This window comes from Anticarsia gemmatalis, chromosome 3 (assembly GCF_050436995.1).
Source record: "Anticarsia gemmatalis isolate Benzon Research Colony breed Stoneville strain chromosome 3, ilAntGemm2 primary, whole genome shotgun sequence".
In the NCBI taxonomy this organism is placed as follows: domain Eukaryota; kingdom Metazoa; phylum Arthropoda; class Insecta; order Lepidoptera; family Erebidae; genus Anticarsia; species Anticarsia gemmatalis.
In genome coordinates, this window is record NC_134747.1 from 12,550,283 (window position 1) to 12,574,696 (window position 24,414).

At 33.3% G+C, this 24,414-nt stretch overlaps 1 protein-coding gene across 3 annotated transcripts in view; it reads right to left on the reverse strand.

Annotated features, from left to right (window-relative positions):
- The window catches only part of LOC142987691 (uncharacterized), a 397,705-nt gene that overhangs the window by 175,962 nt on the left and 197,329 nt on the right, over positions 1-24,414 (reverse strand). For all 3 annotated transcript variants that reach the window (XM_076136637.1, XM_076136636.1, XM_076136635.1), the window contains one exon: positions 14,645-14,684. The gene's annotated coding sequence lies outside the window, so the exon portion shown is untranslated. The remainder of the gene's footprint in view (positions 1-14,644; positions 14,685-24,414) is intronic.

Below are 24,414 nucleotides of genomic sequence, written 5' to 3' on the forward strand. Positions count from 1 at the left end.
AAGCATTAGCATTCACGTTTGACTAGAAACTTTGTCGAAATACGACTTGACTCGCGCCTAAAGTTGTTGGTTGATCAACATACGTTTGGAGTTTTACAATAAAATTAATTTTGATAAGACAGTTCCCGCAGAATATGCTCCAGACATTAATCAGTTTTTCATACAAAATGCCTTGATAGCTTACTTGTTTTGCAAAAGTCGATAGTGGTAGGAAATCGCCCCTGAGTAGTACGTCTATAACTTAGACCGTGTCTGTCTGCGTGAGACAGTAAAGAGAGGGAAGGAAGGAAACGGACAGAGACGCGGCAACAACATAGTTGTTCAGGAAACTAAAATACTTTATATACGTAATTTGCCAGTTCCATACACATTCATACAAGATAAGACTAATAATGTTAGCTGATGAAAGGTCTTTGAGAAGAAATGTTGTCTAATTAGGGATATAATTATTGTAGTTACGTATTTCGGTTATAATAACTATCTTTCTCTTAGCACTTTTGCCTTTTATAGAAAATTATCTACGCGTTTGGTATAAAGATGTTATTAATAAGGAAAAATAAACTACGAAATAAATACGTAACATAAAGTCTTTCATTTCAATGATAGCCAAAAGTAACCACTTACAACTACCCGAAGTTTGTAAAGGTGACTTTATTATAAACGGTCACCCATCCTAATCTAAACCTCACCTACATTGCTTTACATGATTCATTCGCAATAAGATTGCTCTCAACCAACAGAAAAAAACTCGAACGTATGCAGAAACATTGGAATCCTTTATGTATTATTCCGTGATTTACGTCCGTACATATGTATGTATGTATGTACGTGATATACATACATACATATTCACCAGTTGTTGCATTATGTAAGTGTTTTCCTTGATAGGGGATATAAGTTGTTGAGTGCAATTGGATGGTTTTGTGTACATACTATAAAAGTAGGGTAGTCATTTATTTTCAGTCTACTTAAAAATAGAGGTCCTCAATTCGACAGTAGTTTAATAGGTAAGTGTTAATCCAGATTTGAATTAAAGCAAAGAGAACATAAAAAGTAGGTTAAGTAAGTTTGAGAAAGTAAGTATGGATGGGTAAGCATTAAAAAAGTATATTTTATGATGTCGATGCATGATCTGTATTTTGCAATACAATTGGTTTTATACAAATAATTTAGGTACCTATTAACTTTTGGCTATCTAATTGGAATTGTCTGTTTGCCTCTATACACAACATATACAAGCCCTGGGAAAAGATCTAGAAACACACATAAAAATCTACTCTAAATTGCTAAAATAGGGGAGGAACTTGGTACGCAAGGTGACGTCAAATAATATATACTAGTAAAACGTGGATACAGTAGAACCTTTCAATTAAATGCCATATTACAAACGTATAATTTACCTATTAATTAATTACAAATAGCTCCAAGCAATCACAGAATTGGTTGTGCATTATATCCATAACGCATAATGACGTCACAATACCTACTAGTGTTCAACGTGACTATAAAGAACGAATTGTTCTAAGAAATATGAATATAAATAATATTAGTAATTGCTAAGAAGTCTATTACTAGGTATTTGTGGCTTTAGTTGGTATTTTTTATCTTCTTGAGGTTGCTTTATGTAGTTATATTTTTTTATCTTTTTTTATCTCCATACCACAAGTTGCCATACCACAAGAGTATGTAAAATGTTTTTCTTTCTTATAAGAGCAAAAAATATAAGTTCGTTGTCAATAAATAGGCGTAGATTAGTGTTAACCTATCTCTTACTCGTGAATTTATAAAATCACGCCTTTCCTATCTATCTTTTGTCAATTTTAATCGAGCTTGAAACTGTCTGTGAATGAAAAAGGTTATGCAAGTATATTAGATTCTGTATAATAATATATCAATTTTAATTTATAACTTTTAACCGTCGGAAGGTGGGTATTTTAGAAGTCATCTTAGCCCCTACTTTTAATGTATTGTAAAATAACAAAATCACGAATAAAAATCGTTAAAATGGGTTGTATCTTTTTCTGTAATAAAGTCGTTACAACACAATAGAGTTATAATTCCCAAAAACTAATAAATTACGAACCAGGGTTGTATTAACAAAAAAAATGTGTTCTTTTATAAATTCCCAAATCGTATAACCAAATAAACTTTTTATTGGCAGCACCAAAAAGGAATTCAAACAATCGAAAAAAAAACATACGCTTCCATTTTCAAATTTAAATTGTCTAGAGGCACCTGGCGATGATGTCATCGGATTAGTGTTGTGCCGTAGTCCACCGCGATCCGATCATTGCTATATCGATTCAATCTTCGAATAGTTTGCGATCCAGTCGCGTGTTAAATGCACACAATTCATATTGAGTTATGTGACTTTGTCTCGTTTAGTTTTGTTTATAGGCATTCGTGTTGCTTTATTATATCATAGGCCCATATTTTATTCGTTATTGAACTTTTTGCCCACTACGCTTCGACGTTAATGGCCGAGCGTATAATAGCATTTAATTGCAATATCGAATAAATCATTTTTGGGCTTATACTCTATGAAAAAAGATATCAATTTCACAAGGGATTAAGTTGGTTTCATACTTGGTTCGAATGTCTATAAATATCTATTTGACATATTCATGTTATAAATCTAATATGACGTCACCGCAGACGCGACAATTTTTTGCCGTCTGACTCGATCTGGGCTTGTCATTAAATTGCAATGCGGCGGCAAGATTTATGCGACCACCTACATTCAAATACCAACTCTATCTCCTTGACATACAGTTCAAGTTCGTATCTCACATATAAGTGAATCCATATAAAGCTAGTTAGAGTGACAAATCGAATGGGAATTAGCGCGATCACGATAAAAATGTTGATTGATAACTGAAAAACTTCCGCGCCTTTGTTTTATACATAGAAAATACATTTAATAAACACAAAAGGTAATATTGCTATATTACTTGTCTATATTCTAGATGACAGTGATATATTTATTCGATAGCAAACATTATCTTAGGAATAGAAAAGTAAATTGGATGTAGCAAACAACTGTGGTAGCAAAGAATTGTTTTATTAAATAAATTGCTAGTTCTTGTTTTGATGAGTAACAACTATTTGTTTTAGGCACAAGAACACGTTGTTACATGAAATATTGTGTTATCTGATTGTAAAGTTTTGTTACTATCAGAAAATAAAGAATTTGGTACATGATTGGCAATTTAGTTTACTCCAATTTATATAATAGATAACTTGGTATAAACTAGTGTACCTATAGTGTGTATAAGAGTTTCTAAGCACACCTTGTGTAACAAGTAATGATGCCCACGCACTAGTTTTACTTCCTCAAAATAAGGTAGACTTGCTTAAATAGGCTATAATTAATATAGCAAGGTTAACATAACAATATAGATTTAGACTAGAAATTTGAACACATCCAATTAGTATGCCTGTTTGTACTTATTATTACTTGTTCAAAATATACGAACATCGATAATCGAGGCAAAAATAATGCACAAATTTAACAAAAGAATCGATTCCATTGGCTTTAAAAAGTCCGTTAAGTCTCCGTGGTCAGTCGTTCCTTTGTGTATATATTTTTTTATTTTCCCGTCGCATGCAACGAAACGGGGCTGCTCGTAAAAATGTAAATTAGTGTAAAATCGTGTGCGTACAACACTAGCGGCGGCCATGTTTGTTTCACGATATTTTTCTCTGTGCAAAATTAACTTTCTTCTTTGCTTACATTGTTCTGGTTATGCGTTATACTAGACTTTTTTCATAGCGTTTATTATGAAGTAAGTTTTCGAGCAGTTTAAATTAACTTTCTTTGTTTATAAAAAGTGTTAAATGGGTATGTACGAGGGAAATACTATAAATGGCGGGCTATTTTTTTCGCGGGCTTTTTTTCTATTTTTGCTATTAAGAGACACAGGATGTGAATAATAAGTGTTGTTCTTTGTAATGTACACTGTAGTTTTGTGACGATTATGTTTCTACTTTATGTCTTACTGGCTTATGCCTGAGGCTTTACTCGGCTTGCTCTTTTGTTGAAAAAAGCAGTGAAAATAATCATGTCTTTTCCTTCATATTTACAATAAATTAGTGTAACGTGTGACTGTACATGCATAATATTACTCTTTTAAAATGCAACGCAAATTATAGTGTTAATAAAAACAAGTTACATTATGTAGACTTTTGAGAATGCTCATCGATCTATACAGACATTATTTTGTACAATTTAATTAGCCATATAAAAAAGCCTATTTTCCCAAGTACTAAAACTTTAATTAAATACAATTAAGCCACTCAATTACTCAAGAAATAAAGCGTTGAATTCAAGACAACACCTAATAGAAAATCCAGAAGGTAAACTCGAAACAAAACGATCAAGTAAACTTAGTTGCGTAAATAAAAGCCTATTCACACAGGGTGAAGGCATTTGAGTATCCCCATTCATCTGAAACAAAGGCAGGGACTTTTAGCTGGGTTAATTAAAGTGTCAACAGCACTTATTAATCAAAACGACGCGAGTTTCGCAAGCTTTTCTGTGTTTGAATTTACTGAGATAGTATTCGATAGTGGGATTTGCGACGCCATTTTATATTGGCGCGAATATTTTTTTCAGTTTAAATTTGGAATATAACTTTCCTTTTTTTATTTTATGACATTTATTTAAGTTAAGTATTTAAGGTTAGTATTATTTAATGCTATTAGTATAAACAGATATTTTCTTTAAATGTATTTTTAATATTAGTTGTAAGTATTGAGTATTCTAATGCTTACTGAATTACCGAAGATTATCCCGTGCTTATTGTTCAAAGCGTTTCATAACAATGCAAGGAGAAAAAGAAACAATTATTACCATTCTTTGTTTACTGCTGTTTATTCCAACTCCATTTCCGAACTCCATTTAAGAAAGGATTTGGAAAAAAATAATTGCAAAACAAAACTTTTTTCAATTATCCTTTTCTTTCATTAGAATGAAACGGAGCTTCCATTCTGTGCGATTAAACACAGTCAATAGCTATGAATATTACAAACAAACATTACGACTGCATTTCTCGGAAACGGCTGACACGAACGAAACATTGAAATCAGTCTGACATATTTCATTACTAACTTAGTAACCTATTTTTCGGATACAAAAGCAAACAAACAACAAAAGGTTTTATTAATACATCCACCACTGACCCAGAAACGATCATCTTTTATACATTTAACACAACAGCTGTTATTAAATAAATGATCGCACCCACATCACTCGTACTAGTAGCTGTGACGTTGTGGCTACGTCATCAATCACTGCGAGGGGGGGGAGTATATAACCAGCGACAGCGCGGGGTGGGGAGCATTCTTCATTAGTGCCTCGTAGAGAGCGCACGTCACTGTCCATATATTAATCATAATAGGTCTTCTCCTATATTACTCTTGTCATTTGCTAGTTGATCTAGGATGAGAAATGGTGGCCTAAAAGGTCCTCGACTTTTAACTGTACGATGTACGAGGTGACAGGTCCAATTAGAAATAGCTTTGCAATATGAAAAATGAGTGCTAGAGTTGTATTTTTCATATTCTGGATAGAAAAGGGTAGTTGGAGTCTGGGGCTTAATTGCTTTTATTTTAAAGTAAATACATTTTAGAAAAGTACAACTAAAATTTATTATTGTTTCAGTTCGAGATGCTTCTAGAAAAATCTGAGAGAATCTGAAAAATGATATTTGGAAAACAACTAAGACAATTTAAAAAATCGCAGAAGAAAACTATGCCCTTTTGCAGTAGCAGTAATTTGTGGAGCTTACAAATAATGGATGCGAAATACGATCAGACCCGGAACTATTAGAGTTTCATGAAGATATAGAAACTTTGGAGCAAGGATCACGACCATCCAAAAAACACTACGCTAATAACTACAGAAAAAGTAAAATATGTTTACAAAAGGTTTATAATATTGGCTAAGCAATAAAGTAGTCTTATACCTACTTCTAGAGTTTTCATCCTATCGGTATATCGGCTACTAGAGGAAAAATAAAAGAATTTTCGCAGCACAAAGTTATTTATCGGCGCGTTCGGCTCATATTCTGTAATAATACGTGAACGATGGTTTCTTTATCACTAACACGGGTTATTTGTTCCTAGATAATATTTGTAAGGAAAAATGCTATCTTTTTGTTTAGTTTAGCCTGAATACACTAGTCACGACTTTCGGTTTCCTCCATAAAAATAGTTTTTTTTTTGTTCAAGTAAACTCTTTATCAACGGTAACTGTCAATACATACATCAAAGATCGCATAGTTTTATGATTTAAAGGTTTCTAAGATTCCTTAAACAAGCCTGTATCTGTCAAAGTGGTCATCATACAGCTACCACTGCTTTTGGTGGTCATTCGAATCTTCGCGGAAGAAAAACAATGTATAAACCATAAACAGTATAAGGAGTTTTATATGGACTTTGCGTTTAATTTATAAAACGAAAAAAGGTTCCATTAGGAAATAACCTATAAAGTAAATTACCTACAAATAATCATAACATTAATGCGTTAAATCGAACGAAACTTTATTACAACTTAGAAAATAAAAGTACAAAATACACCTTTGCACCTTTAATTATTTAACCCACGCATCTCATCATACAAAAAAAAACATCATCCTCAAAATTATCAAAATCAGCTTCCTCTTTTAAAAGTTCATTAGTTTATACTCTTAAGGCTATAATACATCATCGTTTTCAAAAGGCATTTGTTTTTACATCTTGATTAGTGGGCGTGTGGTTATTGGGTTCGGATATCAAGTTGCTACTGATTGTTTTGTGGTCGGTCAGTTTAACCTTCGTACGTGGTCTTTGTTTTGAGTTTTTGTAGTCAGCTGTTTAGACGATGTGTGGTTGCCTTTATTTTGTTTAGTTCCTTTTTAGTTTGGAATGTAATTAGTGTGTAAGATAAATGTGGTTTTTTAAAACCTGTCTTTTTTCTGTATTTATTCACTTGTTATCATGATATTCATGACTTACTTAAGTTAAATATATTGTTCATATTCAACGATAAAATAAATAATAATCAACTACACAATACCAATATTCCAAAGTCTCAAAAATATATCTAATTTTATTCTCAAAATAAATATCTCCGAAGTAAATACAGATTAGAGAGTTAAACTCAAAGTAAATAAGATAAGTATGTGTAGGCTCAGAACACCATTCATTAGGAAAATAACTAGCTTTACTAAACGACAAGTTTTCCTGTTCTCAGAACTCCAAAAGTTCTAAGAACTGTTCTCGACTTTACTTGTGTTATTGTTGGTATTTTTATACATTTTTACCGTTTCTTCGCAGGTGTGTGTTTACTTCCGCAGTACTTATATGTGCGTATTGTTAACTGGATAAAATAATATCACGCCCTTTTCCCAATAGCGGTAGTCAGAGTCCAAAGAATGCCACTTGGCACGATCTTTACAAACTTCCTTTTTATCAATAATAAATTTTGTAAAGCAACTAAATATGCTTGATTCAGCAATAGATCCTGTCATCTTGTGTGCAACAGACACGTCTAACTTCCTAAGATTGCTTATATCATTCACTGAAAGAGACAGAATATTTTTTACATCACTTCTTAGAACATTGACCCGAGAAAAATCTTTATAAATCCGCCTTATTTTCTTGCATTTCACGCTTAGTCACTGTATCACGATAGAATTTCCAAAAAAACCTCAATAAAAATTTCTCGTACCCAAGACCCATGGCAACCCGTTTCAATCACTTGACCCACATAACCTGGCGAACAGCTGACACACCTATTCTCCATCATGCAAAACTATCAAACTACCACAGCTAAATCTATTGCCGGGTTTATACGAACAAAAAAGAAAGTTTGCGAAGAAAAGTAACAATGTATTAGGCATTTATCGATGTAGCCGCTCGGTGGCGACGACGCCCCTTCACGAGTAACTAGGCGAGGGTGATACCAACACTGAAAGAAGTTTGGAACGCGTGACTTGAGTTGTTAATATACCCCTACTATCGGTGCGGTGAAATAAGATTTATTTCTAAAAGGACGGGTAAATTTGTTTTCTTGTATGCATATAGGACTTTATTCCTTTGAGAGTTGAAACTATAGAGGCGATACGTTATTTCTTTTGGTTTTATATTCAGGAGTTGCTTGCACTTCGTTACGCATCTGTGAAAGTTTGGGGATGCATATTTAGGATTCTGTGTGTTACCACTGCTTTTGATGATTTATTTATTGATTTCATGCATAGATTTAGAAGCAAAATTATTCGTGTAAAATTATATTTCTATTTGACATTTGCAGGTTTCAAAAGCAATACCGTTTTAAATTCAATTCAATAAAGCGTAAGTAAACTATCAAAAATCAAAGCCTTTTTGTTATAATTAAATAAATATTTGCACACAAAACATACACCCACAAAAAGTAGGTGTTACGACAATAAACTAACAGAAAAACAAAGCATTGCCATGCACTTTTAATCAAACAATGAAAATTGGCAACACAAACAGTTGCCAAAATATTTGCTTACACAAGGTTCAATATTTGAGCTAGAACAAATATGACTCTGCGTTTTAATAAATATCAATTGAATACTAAAAAATGTTAGTGATTTGACCTTACTATTTTATTTGATCGCTAACATTAAAGTAATGTGGTGGTATTCCTAGACTGTATTGTACAAAAAAACGACGTTTCTTTCTAGTACAGTGTACACAGGTTATTGTTTACAATTTGAGGGAAAAGATACATGATAACAGAGATTCTGACACTATAAATATAATAAATAATATAAATACGGTATGCCGTGTATTACATTTTGTACTACAATAGAAGGTGGTTTAATGTGTTAAAGTTTGTAGAGTCCAACGTCATTCACTACTGTAATATGTGCAACTATAATGTCATCCAAAGGTTTATCTGAATAAAAATTTTAATTCAGACGTACAGATTTTTCAATAATTTTCGCATACTGTATAAACAAGACTTCAAAAATGCGCATATATTTTAAATTCTTATGTGTTTACCTTTCGACTGGACGTTTGACGTCAAGGATTTAATGCTAAAATCAAGTCATATAGTAGATATAACAACTTAGTAGAGACTAGAGAGCCTTATATACAAGATGCGCGGGTGGCAGAGACATACAACATTTTATAATTTATTTTACTCGCAGACGCAGCGAACGGTTGCCTATTTGCTACGGCTCCTTTTTCTTTAGATATACACCAAAATTTCAATTAAGCTATAGGTAAATCGTGCCTTCTGCAGCTTTATAATAAATTGTCAATCGAGTTAAAGTTGGCGACTCGAACTCGATTCAACTTCGATGTGTCATAGTAGGGGCTGTAACAAAAATTTCCGGGCACGTGACAATGCAAGCGTAAAGTGGGGGTGAGTCAAACGTACTATTTTACAACAAAAGTAATTCACTTGTTTGAGCTCCAAGTCGGAATTTGCAAACGAGTAAAAAAATATCGGCATTTGATGTTTCGATGTTTTTAATACATTATGAATGCTTGGTTGAAATAATATGAATGTTATTTTATCTGTATTGCTAACAGATCGTGGTATTTTTACGTCTGTTTCCTCGAAAAATTGTGTAGACGAATCAAAATATAGAAGGGGTTGCTATATTGAATATATTAAAATTTGAGGTTGTTTTAAAAATACGTTACCATTTGCGTTGTGGTTCAATTCTATGAAAAATAAAAAGTCCTTAAACATCATATTTGAACCTACAAAAGTATAGTACTAATAACACACACTCAACACACAATTTCCTGTATTCCCAACTAGTAAAGTTCAAGCTTATTATAAAATAAAGTATAAAACGTTCCGTTTCACTGTTGCGTGTGATAACCCTAGCGATCGCAACTATAGATTGTCGACACGCGAAGCTTGCGTTCTCCGGAACGTAACGTTGCACTATGACTGATCACTGTATTCGTTAATTTATTGCTTAGATTGTTATTATGAACTATTTTGTTGTATACTAGAAAATAAATAAGCAGAATAGAACATTCTTGTCTCACTTTGTGAAGAATTTTTAAAAGCTTTTCATTTTTCCTGTATCATCTATTGCAATTTAGGTTAGAAGTTTAAATTATTATTGGGCAGCTTTGTATGCCAAAATAATGCCTAAAATATTGTTAAATTATCTAACCTCGAACGTTACCCACGGAGTCATGTAATCAAATTAAAATTAATGAGTTTGCACATAACAAAGTAATGATAAAGATATTATGTAGTATGTGCACGCTAGCTTGTTGCATATAATTGGAGATAAATTTGTGCTGAATTAAAGTGAACAACATATCAGTAGCAATCAGATCAAAGCTAATAATATAATAATATATACTTAGTGTTTTCACTATTAAGGTTTACAAAATAACATACTGAAACAATCAAGTACGTTGAAATGGAATGAAGCTGTATCAAAAATAATTCCTGTAACTCCCGTTAGAGGCGCTGATCACATTTATACAATATTTTTTTATAGCTAGCCGGATGTCGATAGTGGTAGAGAATCGAGCTACAGTATCTATCGATCGAAAGATCAACCAACCAGTTCGTGTATTAAGAATAAACGACATCAATAATTACTAACCTACAAAACACGTCGTTAATAAAAATCTCACAACTAAACTAAAGAGTGTTTATTTCTTTCCTTCCTACTTGCAACTGTAAGGAACTTTATTAGAAAATACTCGTGAGCACGCGAGTTCTGTGCGCTAATTAACTGTTCAGATAGAGCACGCTATAACTCGGTGACACTAAAGCGTTTCTTACTGTGTGTTTATGGGACTCTATTGTTATAGAACATTTGTATTGAATATAAAAACAACCTATGTGAATGGTGTGTTTGTGAATGCTGAAGGCGATGGTGTTGGGTTTGATTCCCAGTTCGGGAAAAGTGCTATTGGGTTTACAAAATTTTGTTGGAATTTACATAGATCATATCGGCGATGACCTAAAAAAAGGTCAGGTACGTAGTACTCGTAACCGGTTGTCTTATATGACAATGTGTGGATGTGGATGATGCAAAGGAAGTTCGTAAGTATCCAGCGTACCAAGTCGCGTTTTTTGGTTTCTGTCTGATTTTTTGAAGGCGTGATTTTTTGTATGTATGTAAAACATTTTGTCTTATGTGTGAGTCGAGCCAGCAACGACTTTTGATTTACAATTTGAAGTATACTTTTGTACTATACGTACGCTCAAACAATAGATTTGATATGCTTCTACAAATTTCAAAACTGTTTCATTTTACAAAAGAAGTAGTTTGCAAGTTTACAAACACTAGCAAATTTCACACCTGTCACGAAACATATCGTATGTCTTCATACTTCGAATTTTATGCAACAATTACAACAGTGTATTAAAAAATCAATTTACGATACACACTGAACGATTACTCAAAAATAATTAACGTTAACAAATCTTTAAGCGACAACGGCATTCGATTACAAAAAGCGTGTTCGAGTACGTCGAAAATCGAAAGCTGATCGATAAGTTTTTTCGCAATACGATTTAATTCATGGTACATCGAGTACGAACGTTCCATTCACACAGAATTACGTAATAAATTCTCTTTAACACATAACGAGGGAACGAATGCAAGTTTTTGTAGGTCTCGAATATCGAGTTCTGGATTCGAAATGTCAAACGTCAAGTTGACAGAACAAAAAACCGTTCCGTTACAACATTGCTGCTTATTAAGACGTACCTTTTTATAAAATAAATTGCACGTGAATGAATGGAATTGTGATTTAAATGTTTAAAAGTATTTTAATTGGCGTTTATGTCGGTAATGTTGGTTTTATTTCCAAATTGTAGTTTTTAAGGAGAGATTTTTCCATTGACGGGTTCATATTATTATGTCGAAGTTATTATAATATATTGGAGAAGAAGGAAAACGGGGTAAAACCACAAAACACTACACAAATATAGAAAGGTAGGTAATTTGGTTCTTTGAGCAATAAAAACAAAGGTTAATATTTCAAGACATCAGTCAACGCGCGGGTAACTGTCTATCAAATATCAAAGCTATTATACTATAGTATATTTTAGATGAAAATCAGTCTTTAAATAACAAAAATGTTATTGAATCTATTGGGAATCAGAATCTAGTTCAAAATTCTCAAAAGCCACAGCCAATAGTTCCATAAATCAAATGCTTTCAAAGCCAGGTATAGACAATTGACCATAAATATTTAAAAGTTAGACGTCACACACAACTATCCGGATTTGTCATCGAGAGGCTAAACAATGGCGCCGTGATTGAATCCCCGGATAACCGGCAAGACAATAAGCGCCTATTGTCCGGGTCAACCGGGTTTGTTTGCCTTGTTTTCGAATCGAAACCGGGTAATAATTGTTGTTTAATTTGCTTTAGAAGGTCAATTGTATTGTTTTTGAAAAATTATTTGCTAAACTTTTGACTATATCTGGATTAGGTGTATTTTATTCAAAATATTTTTTTAAAATCTCGACCATCTCCACAATATATGAATCTTTCACCCTGCCAAATGTCATCTACATTGGCTCAGCCGTTTAGCAGCAAAAGCGCAAAAGACGCTGTATCCAGGAGTAATCAACCCCGCTACATTTAAACCTATAGCTACATTTAAACAGTTTCCGAATTTTCTAAGTACATGTAGTATTTTGTGAAAATTAAAAATAGTTAAGGTCCAATTTCTTATTAAACTTAAAATAAAATTTATTTTTACGTTGTTTCGGGCGGCTTGAACAACTTTGATGCTAGGTTGACCACTAACCATACAATAGATAGATTGAATACAAAGATTCTAAAACCAATAGAAATAATTCTAGGCACAGTATTACTACTAAAATATTCAAAACTAAGTACTTATCAGTCGACCTCTTTAAAGGAATTCGCGGTAAACATCGCAGCGTCATCACTGTGGTCTGTGACGAGTTTGTTAATCATCGTTCATTCATTTAACGTAGGTATTACGCATTGTTTGTGTTAAAAGTTGAATGAAACATGCTTAAGAATGTACTTGAAATGTGTAGAAAGAGGTAAAAGAAATTTGGTATTATATTGTGTAAATAATTGTTATGATTTAACTATATATTGTAAGTATTTTTTTAAATTCAAGGTTCTGTTTTAGTTCTTGTATGGAAAGGTATTAAAGGCAGAGTGCACCAAAAAATGCTACTTATCTCTGTTATAGCTCTTGGTTACACGTTTAGGGAACGTGCATGAAATTGATAAAATACAGTAACATTTTGCTTTGCTCGGAAATCGAATCTGTGACCTCGAGGTCCGCAGTAGCTTACACTAGTACATATCTGCACTGCAGAGACATTTTGAAGTTTCACTATGAATAGTAGAACTGCAAAAACTTTGTGAATGAGAAAAAAACTTTGATTTAAAAAGTAATTAATATGTTATTAAATTATACATAAAATAATTTAATAACTGGCAGCTAACAATAAACGATCGACAAAATTACTTCAGTGATTCAGGAAGCGTTTTAAATTGCGAACGAAATTTGCAAGGAAGCGAAACACCAAATTCGATATTTCCTATTGTCTCCCATGAGGTTTGTGCAGCCCTATTAGAAAACGCATCCAAACATAGATTCTATTCCATTAATTTAAGGTTTATTTTGTTCTAAAGTATTATGTTGTTAGGGTTGCCACTATCTCGACATCTACATTGTATCCCTCGGCAATTCGACGTGCATCGCGAAATGTTTCCGCAGGGGGGTCTTTTTTGTGATATTTCAACCAGAAATTATTGAGTTAAACCTGACAAAGTCGGTATTGTATTGTCGTACAAATAAAATTATTTTACAGTTGGATAAATGGTTTAACGATAGTAATTTTATTTACTGCTCGGTTTTAAACAACAAAATGGCTGTATCATAAATAAAAAAAGTTATATGAAACTAACTCTATATGATGTAAAATATTCTTGTTATAAACTTTAGTTTAGGTATGTATGATTTATGAAAATTCCTAAATATGAAATAGATTTAAAATGGATACTTCAAATTACTTTCAAAACCTTTTACCAACTAATAACCCTTCCTTTCCATAATACTTAATAACTTTTTAATATTATTCAAACCAACTATTCACCCCAAATTTTACATTACAAAAAAATCAAAACATGAACGAAAAATTCTCAACAAATCCCCGATTCGAGATCAACATTCAAATCACATCACGTCAATCTTGGAATATCATCGTACCGCGATCGAGAGGGGCTATCTCGCAACTCGATAGCGATCGCGACGAACGTTCGACACTCTAATGCCGGTAATGGAAGTCGACACGGGCCGACTCCGTTCGATTTTCCGAATCGTTTGCGCCGAACGCCCGAAGAACGAACGCTAGATAACGAGAAATGTCGCGACTATCGTTTTATGCGCCGTGCGAGATTTCGTAAAGATTATGCACACTATTACCCCATTATTGGTGTTCTATTTTTAAATTGAGGCTAAGTGGGACGCTTTGCGATAGATAGTGGTATTCGTATTTTTTTTTGTTTTACTTTTAAATTTTGTGCTTTTAGTGAATGAAATGTGCAAGGAGGTTTTGGGTTAGTTTAGTACAAAACAGATTTTGGTATTTATTTACGGTTTTTAGCTTTAACTATTAATATTATATTGTAAAGAAACTTACCAAGATATTAGTGTAAGAACTACTGTCATCCCCGCTGTATCTGTAACAAATAAAAAGGTCACATTAGAATTATAATCACACAAGACAAAGTCATTTATTTCAAATAACATCATCTTACAATAGGTAGCAAAATGTTAACACCAAATGTTTCGAATAATCCAGTTTAACATTAGCATAAACAGCAGACATATAAAAAAATCCATCATGACGTAACAAAAAACATTCTAGAAGAAACTGTAATAAAATTACATATTCAAATCTGCAAGCCTACATCGGCTATAACAGGCTATACGGCTATAAGTCTGTTGAATGACATCATCGGTGCCTAAGTAAACAATACGATAGTATCGAGTGTTGAGCCCACGTTGTGAACTAACAATAGATTCCTATTAATCACCAGTACAGAAATAGAATAACAGTTTTTGAGAAAGATTTGAGACAAGATTTTTTTTATTAGGATCTATTAGTTACCCTACCCCTATGACTAATGATAAAAATTACATATTTCCACATTTTTCCAAATATCCTTACTTCATTGGAACTGTGAATCTATACTAATATTATAAAGCTGAAGAGTTTGTTTGTTTGTTTGTTTGTTTGAACGCGCTAATCTCAGGAACTACTGGTCTGATTTGAAAAATTCTTTCAGTATTAGATAGCCCATTTATCGAGGAAGGTTATAGGCTATATATCATCACGCTACGGTCATTAGGAGCGGAGTAGCAACGAAAAATGTTACAAAAACAGTGAAAGAATTTTTCAAATCGGACCAGTAGTTCCTGAGATTAGCGCGTTCAAACAAACAAACAAACAAACTCTTCAGCTTTATAATATTAGTATAGATTTATAAATAAGAGAGTTAGAGTTACAAACTTTCAAAGGAAAGTAATAATCTTATTTTTAACCCAACCACTACCAGCTTCTCACACACAAATATAGATATGATACTTGAGATATTGTTTACTCACAAGGTCCCCCCTGAAGCACATTAACGGTAGGCTCGTTAAGCGTCCCCGGCGCCGGAAGATGGGGAAATGTTGAAAATTTCGCTATGATTGACAACTGGATTAGATTTAAGAAGACATTTATACGAACAGATTGATGACACTTCTGATCCTTGTGAGTGAAGATAGAGATATTGTTCGAAGGTTATTTGGCAATGGTCGGACTAAATTGCAGATTGCTATATTATGCAGTTTAAGTTTTTTACAAAAAAATCTCCAACACACATTTACAACACACATTACAGTTGCAGTAAAGTCGCAATAGAAATGTAATGCATTTTGCAATTGATAAAAATAATGACGAATTGACTATTATACCAGTGTAACAGGAGCTGAAACATCAGACATTTCCAAGGAGTTTCGAAGCGTCGCAACAGACAATAGGTTGGCCCCCTTTTAATTACATGAGATTAAATTAAATAATTACTATTTTCACTAATACCTACAGCTTCACGTATAACCGGCTTGATATTATGTATGTATGTATAATAAACATAAAACATTAAAAGTAATGCCTTGACTAATTATATCAATCTTGAGTCAGACAAGAGATTAGGATTAGGTCGGTATGTCTTACATGATGACATGATTACACGCTTTGAGACGCTTATAGTCAACTCAATTAGAAGATAAGTGATGTGAGGTAAGCAACCTATGTCGCGGCATGTCTTTTGATGGGTAACCGTTTAGTAGTAAGTATTACAGATTACAAGGTTCTATCCACCTGTTTTGTTAGAAATAGAAGAAGCTTATGTTTGATTTCGGGTTTTAAATATCGATATGCCAAATTGTATACAAATCCTTTCAGTGGTATAACCGTGAAAGAGTAACAGACCGACTGGCTTTTATACTATTAGTATGGATTTTACTACACGCGTTAACAGGAGGGTTATTATTATTAACTTTCACTCATTTACAAAGGCTAGAAATTTTCTTAGTTATTTTCGCATCTATTATGTCTAAATTCTAGGAAAAAGTGTACAGGTTTGTTGAGTAGAGCTGCAAAGTCTTGAACTATACCAAAAGCTTTTTATTCTTAGAACATGGTATTACACTTTCTTGAATATCTAAGTAAGTGAAGTTTAATATATTGTACGTAAATGTATATCAAATAGGCTTTGTTAATATATTTTAAACCGTTAAAGAAATATTTATATCTTTGGCAATATGCAGACGTCGTGTTTTTCTTAACTTGGAAAAAGTACACAATTTTTTTTAAATATTATGTTAAATACGTGTCTTATCTAATGACGAACTAACAACAAATAAGCTAGTTTTAAAACTTAAAACATTAAATAAAAAAGCTATTTTTTCCATTCTTCCAGAAGAAACCGAGCATCAAAATCTTATAGTACCTTTACAAAAAATAAGAACTGATAAATATCTTACTTTTCCACAATAACGAGTAAAACACCAACTAATTAAGACGAAACAATACCACACGAAAAAAAAACTCAAACGTAACCTATCCAATATTCTTCTCAAAAAAAAATACACCACAGTATATTTTTTCTCAACAATATGTAATTTTTCCCACAGGCCACACGCGTCGCACGCGTTAATTACGGCGTCGCATCGCATATGATTACGTCGAGGCGATGTTCATGCAACGTACAACGCATTATGCGGGACCGCGCCTCGCTGAAGAAATGAAGCTAAAGTGGACTTGTGGTACTATGATGTAGATTATGAGTGAATTGTCGTGGGATTTTTTGTTGCTACAGATTGGTGTTTTTACTGGGTATATTTTCGTCTTCAACCGATTGGTATACAAATAAATTGGTGTCTTTGTTGGGCCTGGGTCTTCTCTCGATATGAGAGGGGAATTGGTTATTAGCGAAATTATAACTGCATTGATGTATCTAGTACAAGCGTGTAATTAAGGTATCCTAATCTTTAATTTTTAAGCGTGTAATTGCATTACTATTCTGCGTTTGGTGTAACATTGTATTATAAAATCAGGTAATTATCACGATTACTTAATAATATTTATATGCGTTTGAATTGAGCCGGTCGTATGCAGTATAAAGGTTACTAAACTCAAAAGTATAATTTATGTGACATTTCATTTGATGTAGCTCAGGATGTTCCCTATTTCTACCCATTGAATTTTGTAGATAACAGGATTACATTAAAGGACTATAGTGCCGTAATAGGCACCAATAACTTGCCGTTTTAAAACAATACTCTAAATTTAGGCTTATGAAATAAATGCTATGAAGTTAAGATGTTTCAATTGTCTTGGAAATAAGTCAGCAAGGCTTGCCAGAATTGCTTTTTAACTAAATATGTAGCTCCTAGCAAGCAAGAAACAACATGTCCAATGTCCATTGTCCATCCCATAACAATATCTCTCCATACTAATGACATATACATTAATTATATACGGAAGGTTCCCAATCTCTGTAAATAGCAGGGGTGCATAGCAAAACAGGCTGACAAGGGATTAGCTAATCAGCTCTGTGAGTGGTTGTTGGTGGCTTGTGACATTAGTTCCGGACATGAGTCCGGTACAGCCCTGAGGGGACCCAGGACTTAGAGGGTAGCGAATAGTAGCTATAGGTATGACCCTCGACGAGGTACTGCTAAACCTACTGAGCCCAGAACGATAAAATTTGGTATTAAGATTCCTTAGGAAGTTTAGAGGAACACTAAGACAAATTTTGAAAATTTCAAGGAGGTGAAATTTCACGCAGACAAAGCTGTGGGCGGAAAGCTAGTATCCTCTAAAATGGCTTAGCGAAATAATTGTATCCAAATAAAACATGTATAAAATCTTTATTTTTATTCTCTTTAATAAAATTAGATCTGGTAATAATATTTCCATCAGAAGTACATTTTATTATTCACAGCTTCAAAATTATAATAACATTATTCATAAAAGAATATCGAATATAATAGCCACTAACTTAAAAAATCAAACAAGCGTTAAAATTTTGACAACGAAATTTTTTACCAGACTTTAACGTAGTTTTCAACCTTAGACCCAGGGTCAATGACCGACTAATCTCAAATTAATTAGTATGATCTTGTATCATTTTTTGTTCTTCACATATGGTCCAAAGTCTAACGACCTCGACAAAATAGAGTATTCGACTATTATCAAATCAAATACGTTTTATGAAATGTCGAAAAATCTTTTTTTTTACGTAGATACACGCATATGACGTCACAGGCTAGTATTTTTGATCATATCAAATGAGTGATTATTATTTTTTTTCTATATGTTATCATTCTTATGTATAAAGTTTACATTAAAATATTAGGTATAAAATACATATACCTTAGGCAAGTTCTTAGCATATAGCTATGTATTATCCTTACAAGTATTTTTAGAAGCTAGCCATATACTCCATTATTGCTCTCACAAACCTAATGTCATAGGAAAAATCACCCAATCTTTTGAAACTAGAGGGGTGCATAACTAAATGGCTGACGCCGGGATTAGTTAATCAAGGCTTCTAATCCAACGCTCTATTTGTCCGGTGCCCGCGACATTAGTCCCGTGTCCGTCCCGGCCCCCGGGATTTGGGTATTTATCCCGGGATCCGGTACAAACATTGTCCTGCCTGATTAGCTATTTGGTATTAACTTTTGAAAGACGGGTTTAAATAATATGGGTGGTTGAGTTGGGCGTGTTTTTGTTGTGGTGATTTTAAGATAGTTATAACGACAGTCTCAGTATGAAATGATTTGAGTGCTTTCTGCACTCTATAGCGTATATTTAAACTTATTTACGTGTCGAATTCATACGAAAGTTCCCGAAATGCATAATTAAAATACGAAGTTACGTAGGATTATTTTAAACAATAGTTTAATGTAGTTTTGTGTGTGGTGAAAACTTTGAATGGCTCAACTTATAGCTTTGAAATAAATGGAAATCATATACTTTTGGTTTTACTACTACGGTATGATGGTTTTATTCCCAAAAATATAAAAATAAAAATATATAACAGACATGAATCTATTGGTAGAAGAAAGATTGAAGAATGTAGTCATATTTCACGAACTGTAGCACGATTGTCTCTACAGTCGGTACCATCGAGTATCGAAAGTTTAATATTTAAAATGTACTGCCAAAATAGTTCCTACGACGTCCGCTAGAGGTGCTGATCAGATGTTCATACACAATTTTTCGATAGCTAGGCGGTTGCTGTTAGTCGATATTAGTAGAGAATCCGGCTATCGTTTGCAACATCTAAAATAAACTGAGTTTAAATACTGAAAATGAGGCACAATACTTTGAATTTTCAATTGAAACATGCATAAGAATTTTTATTAAGAATATTACTTTGATACACCTTACTTACGTTCTATAATATGTCTTGCAATAAACCGCAAAAAAACAGAATTACATACACGTTCCTACCACTCATTGGTAATTAAGTGCAATTTTCTAAGGTTGCAACAATGATATAATAGTTTCCTGTGTGGGTAACATCTGTACAACAGTATAAAGTGCGCCGCGGATGTATTTAACTCTGATACGGGTCCTAATGGACGGAATTAGTGATGCGATACTGTACTCATGTATGTTATGTATATAGTTAGGTACATATTTCGATGTCTTGAGTAAGCATTGATAGACTAGATTTTGGGGTACTTTAATAACTTAATGTACTTAAAGCCACCGCTATTTACTCGTTTAAGTTTTTGACTTGAGATAACTAGGTACTGCCATTGCCATTCATTGCTAGGTTACAAAATTTTTTACTAACTAACCTTTCAAAATATTTTAGCACTTACCCCCGGTTTCTGAGGTACATTTAACGGTAGTTAACCTATTCAATAAAGTTTAAACTCATATAAAAAACGCTATTGAATTGATAAACTATCGTTAAATGTACTCAGAAACCGGGAGTTACTCCCATATATTTTTGATTCTAGTGTCGTATCATCACGCGTGCAGTATAAATGTACCACTAATGCGAAGTTAACTCAAGCAGAAACCGAAATAAAGTTAAGGGGTAAGTTAGGTAAATAACTAGTAATTAAAATATACTTTAAGGTAAAATGCGTGTTCGCGTTAATTCCCGTATTCTATTATACATTAAACATGCAACGCGAGAGTTTAAAAGTTATGATAAAATAAATCGTCAGCTATTTTGACATTATCTTGTACCTACCCATTGTCAAGTTAATCTAGTTTCTATAACATAAAATTCAGCTATTCAACTCATACAAGAATCTCGTAATTTTGAACGACCAATGTAACCAATATTTCACAAAGTTTCTCACTTTCCTAATCCCTACATAATTATACATAGATTCGCGCTGCAAGCTGTAAATGTCGCCGTGGAAACAGGTCACGTTGACATTTGTAGGCCACCTCGACTACTACGCTTTTAATAGAGTGTAAACATTTATACCGATGTAAATAGACAGGGTTTCATGCCCGAGTTTGATTACAGGGTTTTGTTTACAAATACACAGTTATTTTGTAACTGATTTTTTAAATTTATTTTTGAACTTCACTGGAGTATATAAGGCTACAGAGACTATAGGTACACTTACCTCAGTAGCGCGATTCTGTACGTCGGTACTACTAACTGTTTAGAATGTACTGCCAAAATAGTTCTTACGACGCCCGTCAGAGGCGCTGATCAGATTTTCATACAAAATTTCTCGATGACAGGTCGGTTGTCGGTAGTCAATAGCAGTAGAGAGAATCGAGCTACAGTCTGTCTGCCTTTACATAAAATGTACTTTAACAAGGGTTTTGTGTATAAGTTATATCTTAGAGCAATTCAATTGTACATTATATCTGTTTCGCCTTGATTTAGAACGTGAGTGTAAAAATATTCCTCTTATTTTTTGTGAGAAACGCGTAACTTTAATAACTATTATATCATTGTTGCAACCTTAGGAAATTCTATGTAATTCTATGTTTTTTGCGGTTTATATGTACATATTATATTCGTTTATGTTACCTAAACATAAACTTCTAAACTGTAAATTTTGATTACGATATTAGATTCTAAAATGACGTCAAAAATTTAGTATAAAAGTTTTAAAAACTGGACTATTTTATTGTAAAATGGATGCATTTTTGACGTGTAACGTAACTGCGTTATTGTCACACAATTTGGAATAGTTCCAAACTAGTGGCTCCGAGTTTTTAGAATCCATTCGTTGTGAGCTCTATTCGGTAAAGTTTGTGAGGTTTAAACTAGTTATTTATTGATTCTGATAGAAGAATTATTTGTTTGTCTGTCTGTACTAATGTTTGGAAACTGATGTACCTTTTTATGTCCCTGACTCGTTTTATTAAAATAAAAATTTATGCTTAAATATAGATTTGCTTTGAAACTGTTAATTAATTACTATCACGCATTGCACTTCTAAACGACTCATTTTCATTACAACTTCACTGTAAACAGACATCTATAAGCCGTAAAGATCAGATACAACCACTTTGCACTTAAATTGAACCAATAGACGATAGCAAAAACTCATCAATGTAGATAATTACTGTAAGATATACTCTCGTTCCCATTCAAACAAAAAGCAATACTCAGCCGCTAAAAATTCCACTCCTGCCTGAGAACCGAACCCAGGAAATCCACTTAATAGTACCGTTGCAACTATGCGTCTAACGGGACCTCACACTATACAATTATATCACCGGAACATATACATTGCTTCAATTCCACAATCATTGTGTAACTATCTCCTACCAATTTATCTAATATCCAACTTGAATGGATTCCCAAACAACCACGGCTCATCATAATTTGGACAGCATTTGATATACATTTCATATCGTGTACTGTATACTCTAAAGTCATCATTCATACTCTTTGCGCCGTCACGATCGGCCCCGGGCTTAATCCAATTTAAAATTCATCCGGCCAACTTAAAAAGTCTACTTAATTTGAGAGAGGAGAGTGAAGGAGACACTTTTGGAATCTGCCGGGTTTTCGTCTTGAGAGCGCGTGAGGGCGCATTGACCGCCCTATTTAGGGGTTACCTCTTTGAATTTATTTATAGTACGTTGCGTTTCGTGTTTTATTTAATTATACGGGGGAGTGATAAAAGCGGCAATGGGAAGTGTCATTAGCGATACGCTCGTGAAAGTCTGTGATAGTTGGTTCGGTTCAAAGCAATTAGTATGCAAGTACATGCTAATCATAAGTAAGAGTTGCTCGAATGAATTCATTAATTATGAAGCACTTAATGCTTTGGCGCTTGTTCATATTTACGATTTGCATTTATCATTTTTGTGCTTGTTTTGTTGGCTCTGTAAAATGCTTTGAATGTAAAAGGAGATTTTAACAAATTCAAAGAGGAAAGTTAATGTAACTACAATATAACGAGTGAGTTCTTTAATGCAAGTTTAAAGTTTGAATAAAGTGTCAATGCGACTAATCTAACCAATCACTAGAAGGAATTTATGCAGAAGTGTAAAAAAAACCCAAACAACGTACGAAGGTATGAGATGAAAATTGAACTAAACATACATCCGTGCTTCCAAATACTTGCTCGAACCGACATGCCAATTGCACTGTTGACATCTACCATTGGCGCTACATCGATCTCATACCCGTGCCAAATTGCAAACCGAAAATTGCAGCTTGTTCGCATTTTATCGACGCTTCAGTTCCAAAACATCGCTCTAAAACTCTCGTTAACTCGGTAATGAATGGTGTGGCAAACGTATACATAGTTTTTCCGCCAGGTGGTATACTCGCATTAAATAGATTGATGTCGGTACTCCCTCGGCCTCCACTTAGGATAATTAAAACCTTTAAAGATTTTACACTGGAATTTGGTACGATTTTCGCTTTCCGAACGCTTTCAAGGGGTTTATCGGGAGGTGATTTTTTGAGGGAAAAAATCGAGGGTAAAAATTTTGTAACATTTATTTTCGTTTGGGTTTTAGTTTTATTGGTGTGGGTGAAACGTGGGCGTTTCTTTGTGATATTTGCCAAGTTTTACTCAATGTTTTATTCAGTTCCTTACACGTTAAAGTACAGTATGAAATAACACGTTAAGTAAAGAGGTAAGTTTTTAAAAAGGTGAATTGAAAATAATTCTTTGAAAGGTTACTTTGAGATACGATAACAAGTTTAAGATATAAAACTAGAGTAACGTTTTATAATTAGAAGTTCAATTCAAGGCCGAAATATGTGTAGTCGCCTAATTAACATACCAATTTAGTCAGCTGAATAGAATATTTCAAGTTAATACCACAGCAGTTGCAAGAAATAGTGATATAAAAAAGGAGATTGCTAGTAACAATAATAAAATTGAACGTACTTTACCGTAAAAAAACACTTTTTTCTTGCAAAACCAACATTTTATAGCCGCAAAATCGCAAAAATATCCGCATTCCAAATCAAAACATAATATTGCTTAAAACTTAACAACAATATTGTTCCCAATTCAACACAAACATTAACTTTACTTCAAACATCCTACATTTTCTTAGTTAAACACTGCCAAAGGTGAAATTAAATCAGTACCTACGTAATGTTGACCATGGGACCTTCAAAGGGTGCCACAGGTGTCAGGGGTTCACCGATCGATTTATTGATACCTATGTACGTTCAGCTGACAGGTGAGACTATTAAATTTGATGTTGCCTGTTATAGCGTTGATAAATTGTAGTTAGAATACAGCTCTGTTTTGGTTTTTGAAGTGAGTTACATATTAAAACTTATGAACGTCCTCGAGACCATTTTATATAGATGATAGTGTTCAAATAGGATTTTCTTGTGATATCATAGAAATCCAATCATTTATTTATTTAGATCGAACCAGTCA